Genomic DNA, 13,562 nt, shown 5'->3' on the forward strand with positions numbered 1-13,562 from the left:
ATAATGAGATGTTGGTGCGTAGACAACGAAGATAGAAGCTGCAGGCAGTGAGCCACATCTATTCAAATGTAAACGTCCGATTCGGGTTGTTAGGCATTCGAATGAATCAATGCTCTTGGCCAAGTTTGTGTTGACAAGGACACCGACACCTCCAACACCTCTTTTATCGCATGTTCCGAGGAACAATTCTTCTCCAGTGTCGAAAACGGCATGGTGAGATTCGTGTCTTCTTGTCTCGGTCAGACCAATGATGTCGTACTTGATCATTCACGCTTGTACCATCAGGTCCTCGATGGATGCATCTGATGCTAGCGTACGTGCATTGAAAGTACAGACGATCATTTTTGTCTTCCTTTGTTGTGGCAGCCTAGGTCGGCCTTGAGATTTTGTCGGCCTCTCCTTTCTCATCCTTCTCAGTGCTGCCATGTCGGTGAAGCCTTCAGGGTCAGGTGAATGAGACCAGTTGTAGTTACTGGTTTTGGCATATCGAATACAACACGGGAAACCTCACCCGGCCCGGACACGGACAGGATTGACAGATAGCAAAATTACCAAAAAATTTATCTGTTTGTAGAGTCATGATATTAAAAATGGCCTCTACCTTTACCTATTTATATTTTGGGAAGGTCTCTTTCCCCATCAGATCTATAATCTAGACATGAAAATGCTGAATTCCAAGTGAATACATTTAGAAATTTCAAGCAGAAATGGCCACCTCAAAATTGTTGAACATATTGAGAAGGAAACTGTAAAGCAGCTAATGGTTCATTAGTAAATTTGGCAAAGAGGACACAAAGACAAATTGGTTGATAACTACATCAAATGTATTTAACATTCTTGGAAAGAAGGAAACTCATAAGACACTTTTAGTGTTTATTAGTCTACTCTGACTCTCCATGTGTTGGTAATCAGGGCAGATAACAAAATGTCAGGTTATGAATGGCGTGCATGAGAAAGCCAGAGATGATTTTCATGTTCTGAAACTAGTGGTAGCTAGTGCCTCTTCTCACATGCTCATCAGATCCCAAGAATAGCAAATGAACTGCTGGACAAACACTCCTAGATGATGAGACTCTGACATGTTTATTTATTTATTTTTGGTGGGGGCTTTTGGTCACACCCAGTGATGCTCAGGGTTTACTTCTAGCTCTGCACTAAGTAATCACTCCTGGCAGTGCTCGGGGGACTATATGGGATGCCGGAGATTGAACCCTGGTGGCCGTGTGCAAGGTGATACATTCTACCCACTGTACTATCACTCTGGCCCCTCTAACATGTTGAGAGCAGATTGGAGACTGAGCAGTGGTCACTGAGCAGTAGAAAAGGAGGGTCCTGGCCTACCTAGGGTCCCACTCTGGATTATAGCCATTCCCTGACCACAGTTTTGATGAGAGTAGTTTAAAGAATGGTGTTATGCCACTTAAGCTCAAGTTTTGTATTTTCTATGAGTTGTTGTAGTATTTTGCAGTTCTTCCCTTATTATACTTTGAATCAAGTCAAGGTAAACATGGGTAGTGGTACTGTGGTTGAGACGAATGCTTTATCACATTGACATCAGTGCTGCAATTTGTGTTAATTAAACCATAAGTGTGATTTAATGGGGCTTAAGTGTGAGCCACTGGTGCTGCATGCTAACATCAATGTGTTAACATATTTCCCCCCTCTGATTTCTGTACTTTAGTTAAATGAAAGCAGAATTTATCAATTTTTTTGGAGGGGCTGAATATAGTGGGGTTCAAGGGCTATTCCTGTCTCTGTGTTCAGGAATAATCCCTGGTTGTGCTTAGGGTATGTGTGGCCGGGAATTGAACCAGGGTTTGTGACAGGCAAACCTAGCACCTAACTTCTGTACTATCTCACTGGCCCTGAAAGTGAAATTCAGTATTAAACGCTGCCTCTTGAAAACCCAGCCCTATACCCCCAGTGGACAATTCTAAAGTGATTTCTGTTTCCTCTTATTTCAATAGGCAGTCTGCATTCTGTTTCTGGGGTATACGGTCCCCCACCCCTGGGAAGGCATCTTCTCCTGGGAAGTACTTAGGGTAGACCCAGGTCCCAGGGAAGATGGAGCACAGTCTTGAAGCATATGCTCTCTCTGTTTCTCACTTATTTGTGCCCATTCTCTTTCTCATCTCTGAACTTTGTTAGAACTTATTCTTTATGTGAGGAGCAATAGTACAGTGGTAGGGTGTTTACCTTGCACGCAGCCAGCCCGGCCAAGCCGGGTTTGATTCCTCCACCCCTCTCAGAGAGCCCAGGAATCTACTGAGAGTATCTCGCCCGCATGGCAAAGCCTGGCAAGTTACCCGTGATGTATTCGATATGCCAAACACAGTAACAACAAGTCTTACAATGTTACTGGGCCTGCTCGAGCAAAATTGATGAACAACGGGAGGACAGTATTCTTTATATGCTCTTGATTTTTGTTTGAAAAGGGGGAATTCTCATATCCACACAAATGGGAATGGAGGGGTGCCTGAACCATGAATTGGTTGATGGTGTCCAATGGGATAGAATGATGACTCTAGAGTTTGGATAGTACAGTGACCTATGACCTTTGACTTGCAGAGGGCCTGGAAAGAGTTGCTGGAGGCATCAAACCTGTTGCTCTCTCTTAAGGGGACAAAAGTAAAAAAGATGACTTCTCATTTTAAAGCTGAGTTGAGTAATATGAACTGTTTATATCCTTCGAATCAATATTTATGTGCTGCATGTGTAGCTGTTACTCTAAAGCATCTTCCATTTAGGAGTTCCATTTAGTTGTGAACTTCAACTGTGTGTGTGTGTGTGTGTGTGTGTGTGTGTGTGGCATCTGGGTAGTGTTGCTGGGGAGAGCGTAGCACTGACAAAGTTAGAGCAGTGTTTCCCAAAGTGAACAATACTGCCCTCCCAGGAAGCACTGGAATGCTGGTGGTGTGTAGGAGAGGTAAGAGCCTCAGGTGCAATGGAAAGTTGGGGGGGGGGAGCATTCTTTCTTTTTGTTCCCCTAAAGAAAGAAGATTTGCAGGAGCCAGGAGTTATTTTTATAATAGAGGCCAGGCTGAATAAGTTTGGAAATCTTTCTGATTTTTTTTTGCTTTTTTTGGGGGGGGGTCACACCTGGTGATGCAAAGGGGTTACTCCTGGCTCTGCACTCAGGAATTACTTCTTGTGGTGCTCAGGAGACCATATAGGATGCCGGAAATCGAACCTGGGATGGCCGAGTGCAAGGCAAACACCTTACCCTCTGTGCTATTGCTCCAGACCCAAGTTTGGAAATCTTTGAATTAGCAGAATTTCAGGCAAGGAAAGACTCCTTTACCAAAGAAGGTATCTGTTCCCCTCCTAGGTAAGCATGAGTATAAATTTGAGACCATAGGAAAACACAGAGAAAAAGTGTAAATCACTTTCTTTCTTGTTTTTTTTTTTTTACTACCTAAAGCTAACTGCTGTTAACATTTTTGAATTTTACAAGAATTTAAATACCTTTTGCTTATTTAAACTTGATCACTTGATCACTTGACATCCCCTTACTCATCGATTTGCTCGAGTAGGCACCAGTAACATCTTCATTTGTCCCTGACGCATACTAGTGTAGCCTAATGGTGTCTGCTCATTCTGGGAACACGAAGAGCCTCAAACTGATCCTTCAGGGTCTTGCTGAAGAAGTCTGACCATCTCAGAGGTGGGCAACCGTGCGATCTTTTGATATCCGTGGAATCCAGTCAGTAATGGCTCTAGTCCAGTGGTTGTCTCCAAATGTCATTACTTGTCCAGCCCATCTGATTTTCGACGCCTTGGCAAACAAGACAGCGTCCTTGATTCTTGACCGTCGATGGAGGTAGGAACTCTGAATTCTTTCTCTCCCTTGAGTGAAGCATTATACTCCAAGCATAGCTCTTTTGATTCCTCTTTGGAAGACCCGAATAGCGTTCTCATTCTGTTTTCCTAGGGCCCAGGTCTCTGAGGCGTATGTTAATACAATAAGAAAAGTGGAATTGAGGAGATGTGCCCGGAGCCAGAGGTCCTTTGTCCACATATTTAAACACAATATTTAAAGGCATATTTAAAAACAATATTTAAATATTTCCCTAGGTCACTGTAATCCCTGGAGCATATTATTTTTATTGCCATATGGTAAAGTCTGTGCATATGCCATGGTCTTTGGAAACCTTGCTCTCAGATTCTGTGATGGAACACTGTCTTTAGTGCTTATTTGTCCTTTGTTGACACTTTGTTTAGTTTTCAATGATAACTGAGTGAATGAAGCAGTGGGTGTTTAGGCAGTTACCAGTGACAGGAGAGATAGCTCTGGCGTTTGCTTTGGGGTCATACCTGGTGATGCTCAGAGCTTGCTCCTGACTCTGACGATGTTGCATATCTGATGATATTCTTCCCTCATTTTTAATTGAAGCACCATGATTTACAATGCTGTTAATGATAGGGTTTTATGCAGACAACCTTGCAATATCACAGCCTTAGCTAGAATGTTTGCTTTCCTCCACCAGCATCCCTCCTATCCCCCTTTCCCTCCTGGGTAAGCTCAGTCTTTTAGAGTATCTCTTAGGTTTTTTCCTTTGGCTATCTGTGAGAGAGATCTTGCTGCACTTTTTTGCTTGTTTTGGGGCCACGGCCATCACTGTACAGGACTTACTGGCTCTAAACTCAGGGATCTTTTCTGGTGGAGCTTGGGGCACCATATAGGATACCAGGGATTGAACCTGGGTCAGCTGTATGCTAGGCAAACTCCTACCTGTTGTACTATCTCTCTGGCCTCTTGTTGCATACTCTTTTTTTAAAAAAATTTTTTTATTAGTGAAACACCATGAGGTACAGTTATAGACTTATAAATTTTTGTGCTTGGGTTTCAGTTATACAATGATCAAGTACCCATCCCTCCACCAGTGCCCATCCTCCACCACCACGGGTCCCAGCATCCCCCCCACCCCCCATCCCCCCCATCCCACCCTGCCTCTGTGGCAGGACATTCCCCCTTGTTCTCTCTCTCTTCTTTTGGGTACTGTGTTTTGCAAGAGAGGCACTGAGTGGCAATCATGTTTGATTTATAGACTACTTTTAGCATGCTTCTCCCACCCTGGGAGGGTCCTCACAACACCCTTTATTTGGTGCTCTCTTCTCTATCTGAGCTTCCTTTTCACCTAGCACGTGTGGCTGGCCTTCAAGTCATGGAGCAAACTTCCTGGTACTAATCTCAGACATTCCTGGGTGTTAGTCTCCCTTTTTGTTTCTTTATGTTCCCCAGATGAATGCAATCTTTCTGTGTCTATCCCGCTCTTTCTGACTCATTTCGCTTAACATGATACTTTCCATGTAGTACCACTTGTATGTAAATTTCATGACTTCATCTTTTCTAATAGCTACATAGTACTCCATTGTGTAAATGTACCAAAGTTTCTTTAACCAGTCATCTGTTCTTGGGCATTCAGGTTTCTTCCAGTTTCTGGCTATTGTAAAGAGTGCTGCAATGAACAAACAAGTGCAGATGTCACTTCGACTATACCTTTTTGCCTCTCTGGGATATATTCCCAGGAGTGCTATAGCTGGGTCAAATGGGAGATCAAATTCTAATTTTTTGAGAATCGTCCATACTGTTTTCCAAAAGGGTTGGACCAGTCGGTATTCCCACCAGCAGTGAAGGAGGATCCCTTTCTCGCCACATCCGCGTCAGCACCGGTTGCTTTTGTTCTTGTGGATGTGGGCCAGTCTCTGTGGTGTGAAATGATATCTCATTGTTGTTTTAAAAATATGGAAGGCTTCACGAATTTGCGTGTCATCCTTGCGCAGGGGCCATGCTAATCTTCTCTGTATCGTTCCAATTTTAGTATATGTGCTGCCGAAGTGAGCACTTGTTGCATACTCTTAAGAAGAATTCCAAGATGTTTAATTGCTAAGCAGAAGAATAAATAATTTACATGGTGGAGTTGCTGAGGAGATAGTTCAAAAGTGGAGCATGGGTAAGCAAGTGTGAGAGTGAGGCCCTGAGTTTGATCCCTGATACCTTCTGGGCCCTGAGCACTGCCAGGTATGGCCCTAGTGGCCCCAGAATACTGCCTGGTTTGATCTTTGATAGAAGTGGTCTGGACCCCCAAGTACCACTGGGGTGGACTCTACTAAAAGCGTTCATCTTGGTTGAGAGCAGTGTCTTCCATTTTAAGCCTCTGAGGGGATTGGAAAGCTGGTTCCTAAGGCAGGACTGGCGATGAGCAGGACCAAGTTAGAAATTGGCCCATCCTGACCTTCCATGTGTGACTGTTGTTCCAGCTCAGAGTCACATTTGGGTTCTGGGAACAACACCAGATATATTCAGAAATGATTATTAAAACCCTGAATAAATTTTATATATGTATCTTGTTGCCTGTCCCTATTTTCAGGGGCATAATCATGACTGTGCTTTAAGAGTCAGTGCTAAAGTTAGAACCGCTACATTTCATACACCCAGCACCAATATTCAAGTAGCAAAAAAAAAAAGATGCTGATCTTAGTTGTTGATTCTTTGAGAACAGAGATGGCCAAGGCTGTGGATAATGTGATCCAATGTTTCACAATCTTGCCCGAGTACTTCTCGGTCCCTTGTGTGTATTCCTCACTTCTCTCTTCCTTTGGTGGCTCCCAGTCTTATGCCATGGACCCGCATTTACACAATTTCCACCTGTTCCACCAGGAATATCCTGGGCACCTTGGAATATTCTGGGGAGCAGAAATGCTGGCAATGACCTGGCCTCCTATTTGGGAGATGTACTTGGCAACTCAGATATAATAATTTTTAATCCTCTGACCAAACTTCCAAGAATGACTTGAAGAGATAAAAGGGATTTAAGTGTCATGTGGACAAAGATTTTTGAGGATTGTTTTAATGGTGAAAAGCTAAAAAATGTAAGGTCTAACAACAAAGGAAAGATTTAGTATATCGTGTTTTAGCATGGATTGAATATTAGGTGTCTATTAAAATAGCCTGTGTCCTAATAGGTGCTTGTCATCTTCAACAGGGAATCTCCACCCCAGACACTTGTTTTTCACTGTCCTGGAGTCCTGGATGTCCAATAACAAGGCATGCATGGCAGGTTTTGCTCTTGGTGAGGGCCTTCTGCCTGACTGCTAGGGGACCACCTAACTTGAACACAGTGAATCCTCACCTAATCTTATGGATTAGTTGTTGGGAACTGTGACTTGAATGAAGTGCCACATTGGAAACTAATTTTATCTGATATAAACAAGAGCTGAGTTCATACAGCGTATTTCTGGACATAAAAACGTCACTGAACTCCTAATAAAAACCCCAAGCCTAGGCCAGGGAGATGGCTTAAAGGGATGGAGCTCATGCTGTGCATGAAAGTGCCCTGGTTTGATCCTCAGTATCACATGAATCCCTGAGAACTGCCATGCCCTGAGCACTGTTCTGGGAAGAGTCCACAAGAGTCACACTATGGGTGTGACTCCCAAACAAACAGAAATAAACACATCTGATATCAAAGTCATCTGTGTGCATGTATTCATTGAATTTTCCAATTTTTCTATTTCCATTCAGAGTTGTAGATTCCTGGCAGCTCGGGGTACGTGATGGGAACCAACCTTGGAAGACTCTGTTCCATTTAGGGGTTCACTTACATGCCCCCACTCAAAGTGGACCCGCCAAGTGTGTGCATCTTTGGGGTGTGGGAGGAAGCGGAACTTTCAGAGGGAGACAGGAGAGAATGTGCACACCCCACTCAGACGATGGCCCTGGCCTGGTATGGGTTATTTTTCTCATCAGCACTGTATTGAAAAATGTCAAATGAAGTGACCTGATAAAAGGTATTCTTTAGTCTTTCCCCTTTTCAGTAAGGACACAGATCCCATCATGGGACCCAAATCTGCTCCTTCCTTTAGGCTCCCCTCCTCACTCCATCTCACTGGGGATGAGAGCTTGAACCCAGGAACCTGGTGGGACTTGGGTGGGGTGCCCCATTTAGCCCATGGTGGCGGCAGGAGACATATCTCCGAATTCCATAAGGACGGAAGAAAAGGGACCCAGTAATCTCGCAGACCTCCCCTTGTCCACCGTCTGCACTTGCTGGCCCGAAACCCCATGAGAAGTTTGAGCCCCCCTCAGTTTCTCTGCTCCAGCCAGGCCTTTTCCAGTGCCCAGACTCCTTGGTTCTCATTTTGTTTTTCCAAGCCTGCCTGCCACAGGCAGATGCTAGATATTTTATTTTCTCTTGCTTAGTATGAATATCATGAGAGGTTGTGTGACTGTACAAGTGACCATACACTCCTGGAATTCTAAAACTGTAAATGACTGGGGTCCAGAGACATGTTTGTAGGTAGCTAGTCCATTTTGAGATTCGTTTGGGAGTCTCTGGATCAAGGCTGTTAAAGCGCTGAGATGGCGCCCGGAGGCAGTTCCTGGGCATGACAGCCAGGACTGGGAGTGGTAGGAGAAACTGGAAGGGGAAAACCATCCCCGCTGCTGCCATGTGGCCTGGAGTCATAGTCCCTGAAACCCACATACCTGGGTTTTTCTTCTGGAAGTTTGTGGCCACCAGGGGATTCATCTACACTGGGTGGAGCTGGGACACCCACTCCATCTGAGGTGCTCCGGTGAAATTGGCCCAGCTCAGGATCTGGAGAGTTCTCCGGCAAGCTGCTGTCTTCCGGGATTCACTGCTTGAGTCCTCCTTGGCTCTCACTTGGGCTCTTTTCTTTCTTGCATTTTTGGACCACACCTGGCAATGCTTAGGGCTTACTCCTGGCTCTGCACTCAGGAATCACTCCTGGTGGTGCTCAGGGGACCATATAGGGTTCCAGGGATTGAACCTGTGTCAGCCCTGTGCAGCCCTACACATACCAGACCCTCTTACTTGGCCTCTTGACTAATTAAAAAAATTCTCAGATCCACCCCTGTCCATTTACTCATGTTCTTCTCTCTCCACTGACACCCCATTGTTTACAAGGTAAGGTCCCAATTCTCCACAGGGACAAGGAGTGCTGGCCTGTGGTGTCCTGCCCTCTGGCCTGCCCCCCGCATGGTGTCCTGACCACTTGTTCTCCCTGGCGCTGACTTGCAGCTCTCCATGTTGGGGGTGGGGTGGGGTGTGTGTGTGTGTGTGTCCAGCTCTTCCCTCTACTGGTGCTGCCCTTCCAGCCTCCAGCCTGGCCAGAGGCCTAGTCTAAGGGTCATGACATCCCTGCTCCGTGTGCCCCTCCCCCCAGCAGCCTGCTGCTGATTTCTTTACCTGATGCTTCCCCCCCCCGCCCCCCCCCCCCCCACACTGTCCAGAGGTCAAGCCCAGTCTCCAGAAGAGCCTCTGAAAAAAAAAACCACTTTGTATTTAGAGTTCCTGAGCTGGAGGCCTGATGCATAAAAGACTTCTAGAAATAGACTTAGAATATTTTGAAAGAATATTCAGTGGCCAAGGTTGCAGCATAGACTAAAGATGCGAGGACTGCCCAGAAATGTGTTAGTAAGCTACACGTCTGGTCACAGACCTCCAGTGTACACAGCTGGATGGATCCTTCCTCTGTAAACATGATCTACATCTTCTAATTCTGCCCAGGCTGCAGGTGAGTGGATAGCACCAACTCCACACTGCATGGCAGCTTGCTTTCTGGCCATTTCTGAGTCACATGCACACTAGGGTGGTAGAGAGGAGCCTCCCATTGGCAAGAGAAGACCCAGTACCCTGTCAGTACTGGAGGGCAGTGCCCATGTCTGGGGCTCTCCAGAGTGGGGGATGGACACAGGGTCATCCCTGACTCCTGATGTGCAAGACCCAGGGGCTAATGGGACCTGAATCTCCAACCAAGTATCTCCACTGATCATTCTGGAACCTTCTGTGTAGTAACCTTGCTTACTGTTTCTGCGAACGCTTGTGTTTGGGGAAGAGAAGGAGGCCTATGAACCCGAATGTGTGCCAGGATCCAGGCAGCTGTCACCCTTGAGGATTTCTAGGAGAAAGGGCTCTCTGGGGAGGTGAGGGGGCAGCTTCTCCCACAGTTAGAGATTCCGCTCTTTGGAGCTCACGGAGGCTTGGGGCGAAGCTCCTGAAGGTGATGGCCCTCACCTGTGTCTTCACTGCCAGGTCCTTACTCTGCTGGCTTTGAACTTGGCTTCCAGCACGCATCATCTCTGACTTCCATGGGGTTGGGCAGAACCCGCATTCCCACGGTCGGTGCGGTGGTGCTGGAGGGGGAATTATGGTCTAGGATCCCTGCTGGACAGCCCCCGCTTTCCCCACTAACTCCCCAGTGCTGCGTGTCCGAGGGCAGGGGAAGGACAGGGATGGGGCAGTGCTGTCCAGAACAATAGTCAAGGGTTTGAGTGGTTTTTTTGTTCCCAGAACTGGATGCATTTTTGTGGCTGGTGATTCATGTCCGAATATGCCAACAATAGAACCACAGCCTGTCTGTGCATTTTACAAGGCGCTGGGACATAGGTTTGCTCACTGGTCCTCACACAACCCCAGAAAGGGCTGAGACTGAGTTCTCAGGCTCTAGGTCCAGAATGAGAGCATAAAAATCAGCTGAGGGGCTGGCTCCCTCCCTCAGAGATGGGGGCGCCAGGAGCCAGGCCTGCTTCTCCGACCCCCAGGCCTTGGCTCCAGTTTGGGCTTTCTGCCTCAGCCCACCAGACACGCTTGTGAACACATGTATGACACTCAGAAACATCAGCAGTGTGAACTTGGGAAATTTCAGCTGTGTTCAGAGACACCACATGCTACTTGGTGATTTTTTTTCTTTTTGAAAATAATGAGGAGGAGGAGAAGCCCGCTGGGTGGGAGCTTGATTCCATCAATACTACTGTTTCCAGACACCAAAAGTATCTTCTTTGACCAGTCCCTCTGGTGTGTGGTTGGAAGCTTGCCACAGTGTGTGTGTGTGGGGTGGGGGTGGGAGGGTTGAAGGGCAGTTAGGATAGGAAGAGACCAGTATGACAAGAATAGCTGGAAATGATCACTCTGGACAAGAACTGAGGGTTGAAAGTAGAGATATACACGATAATATTTCAGTATCTAGATTGCAAACCATAATGCCCAAAATGGGTGGAGGAAGAGGGAGAGAGAGAAGAAGGAGGGAAAGAAGGAGGGAGGAAGGGGAAGATTTTTTTCTTTTGATAATTCTCTCAGTTTTATTTTGCCTTTATGTAGAATGATACATTAATACATTACTTCAAAGATATCTTCTAGTTTTATTGTTATCCATAGTCCAAAATTCACAATCTGTTCTATTTTCTAATTTTTTAATAAATACATTTATATATAACAATAACTGTGGTAGTTCAGTTACCACAATAAATTGTTAGCAAAATATTTGCTTTAAATACTACCTCAGGAAACATTATAACTTTTCCGTGATTTGACTTTTTTTTTTATTATTAATGAAACACCATGAGGTACAATTGTAGACTTACAAACTTTCATGCTTGGGTTTCAGTTATACAATGATCGAGGTACCCATCCCTCTACCAGTGCCCATTCTCCACCACCAATGATCCCAGTAGCCCTCCCATCCCCCCACCCCATCCCCCCACCCAACCCCGCCTCTGTGGCCGGGCATTCCCTTTTGCTCACTCTTTCCTTTAGGGTGTTGTAGTTTGCAATAGAGGTATTGAGTGGCCATCATGTTTGGTCTGTAGTCTGTATTCAGCATGCATCTCACATCCTGAGCAAGTCCTTCAGACATCCTTTACTTGGTGTTCCCTTCTCTATCAGAGCTACATTTTCCCCCAGCATGTGCTGCCAGCTTCTAAGCCAAGGAGGAAGAGAAAGATTGAGGAGGGAGGGAGGGAGGAAAAGTGCCCGCCATACAGGCTGGGGGTGGTGGCAGAAGGGAAACTGGGGACATTGGTGGTAGGAAATGTACACTGATGAAGGGTCGGGTGTTGGAACATTATATAACTGAAACTCAATCATGAACAACTTTGAAACTGTATCTCACAGGGATTCAATTAGATAAATAAAAAATTAAAAAGTCCCCAAAACAAAAGAATCTCTTTTGGGTGACTAGGAGTTTGGGCCATACCCTATAATGCTCAGGGCTGACTCCTGGCTCTGTGCTCAGGGGCCAGGATATAACTGGGAGTCAGCTGCATGCAAGACAAGTGTCTTACAGATGACTGGTTAAAGAAACTTTGGTACATCTACACAATGGAGTACTATGTAGCTCTTAGAAAAGATGAAGTCATGAAATTTACATACAAGTGGTACAATATGGAAAGTATCATGCTAAGCGAAATGAGTCAGAAAGAGAGGGATAGACATAGAAAGATTGCATTCATCTGGGGGATATAAAGTAACAAAGTATGAGATTAATACCCAAGAATAGCTGAGATCAGCACCAGGAGGATTACTCCATAACTTAGAGGCCAGCCGGGTATCCTAGAGGAAAGGGCTATTCAGATAGAGAAGGGAGCACCAAATAAAGGATGTTTGGAGGATAGTCTAGAAAGTAGACTATGGACTGAACATGTTTGCCACTCAATGCCTCTTTTGCAGACCACAACACCCAAAAGGAGAGAGAGAACACAGGGGATTGCCCTGCCACAGAGACGGGGGGATGGGGGGATGGGGGTGGGAGGGATATTATCCATGGTGGTGGAAAATGGGCACTGGTGGAGGGATGGGTATCTGATCATTGTACAATTGAAACCAAAGCACAAAAAATTGTAAATCTACAACTTTAAAAAAAATAAAATAAAATAAAGGGAAAAAAAAAAAAAAAAAAAAAAAAAAAAAAAAAAAAAAAAAAGACAAGTGTCTTAATTCCTGTGCTATTTTTCTGCCACCTCCAAAGTCTTTCCTTTATTGTTATTCCTGGTTGGGGAGAGAGGTGAGACATGCCCAAAACACAAGTCACAACTGGGAACCCCCTGCACCCCATGTGGTGCAGGCCACTTTGTCATCACTGGAGTCACATTCCAGCCAAATTCGCCTGGACTGCATGGTGCAGGCAGCTCCTAGAGAGGACTGGTGGGAAGGGAGAGGATGAAAGACAAGGTGAGGGGTTGGCCCTGGGCCAGTGAGAACAACAGCCTGGGCTGGGAGGCTGTGGTCACTGCTCACAGAACAGTTCTGGAAGCGAGTTCACTCTGTGAAATGGACACATAAGGAAACAGAAGGAGAGAGGAAAGCAGAGGTAGAAGGAAATGATTGCAAAGGCAACTGGGGAGGAAGAGAATTGGGGATGGGTAAGCCCCGAGAGCCCTTTGTGTGCTCACAGGGAAGGAAGGTATAGCAAGTTCTTCTGCTACCCATGGGGGTGCTAGGATGCAGGCAGTGGCCACACGTGGCCATATCTCACAGATGTTTCCAGGTTCCTCGGGGTGTGGGACTCTGTCACCGACATCACAGTAACTGCATGGGACCAGGGCTGCCGTCTGTCAGGGGCTTCATTGCAGCTCCCCCAGCTATCTCTGCTGCAGCCCCTGCCATTGCTTGGAGGATCTGCCAGCAACAGATGTGGGTCTGCCCCCTTTGCCTGACCCATGCTATTCTGTGTCTCCACAGTTGGTCTCTGGGACCTCCCCCTGCCACCCCCACTCTCTACACACGGAGTCTCCGGGATGCCCATCCCTGGCCACCTGCTCC

The 13,562-nt window shown here is 46.0% G+C and overlaps 1 protein-coding gene and 1 non-coding gene across 10 annotated transcripts in view; one reads left to right on the top strand and one right to left on the bottom strand.

Moving 5' to 3' along the window:
• FHOD3 (formin homology 2 domain containing 3) overlaps window positions 1–13,562 on the top strand; it is a 476,176-nt gene that overhangs the window by 10,793 nt on the left and 451,821 nt on the right. The window lies entirely within an intron of this gene.
• Window positions 5,740–5,846, bottom strand: LOC130045634 (U6 spliceosomal RNA). The gene has a single exon (XR_008795601.1). It is a non-coding gene; the product is annotated as a U6 spliceosomal RNA (small nuclear RNA).

Source organism: Sorex fumeus, unplaced genomic scaffold (genome assembly GCF_029834395.1).
Source record: "Sorex fumeus unplaced genomic scaffold, SorFum_2.1 ptg000128l, whole genome shotgun sequence".
Taxonomy (NCBI): domain Eukaryota; kingdom Metazoa; phylum Chordata; class Mammalia; order Eulipotyphla; family Soricidae; genus Sorex; species Sorex fumeus.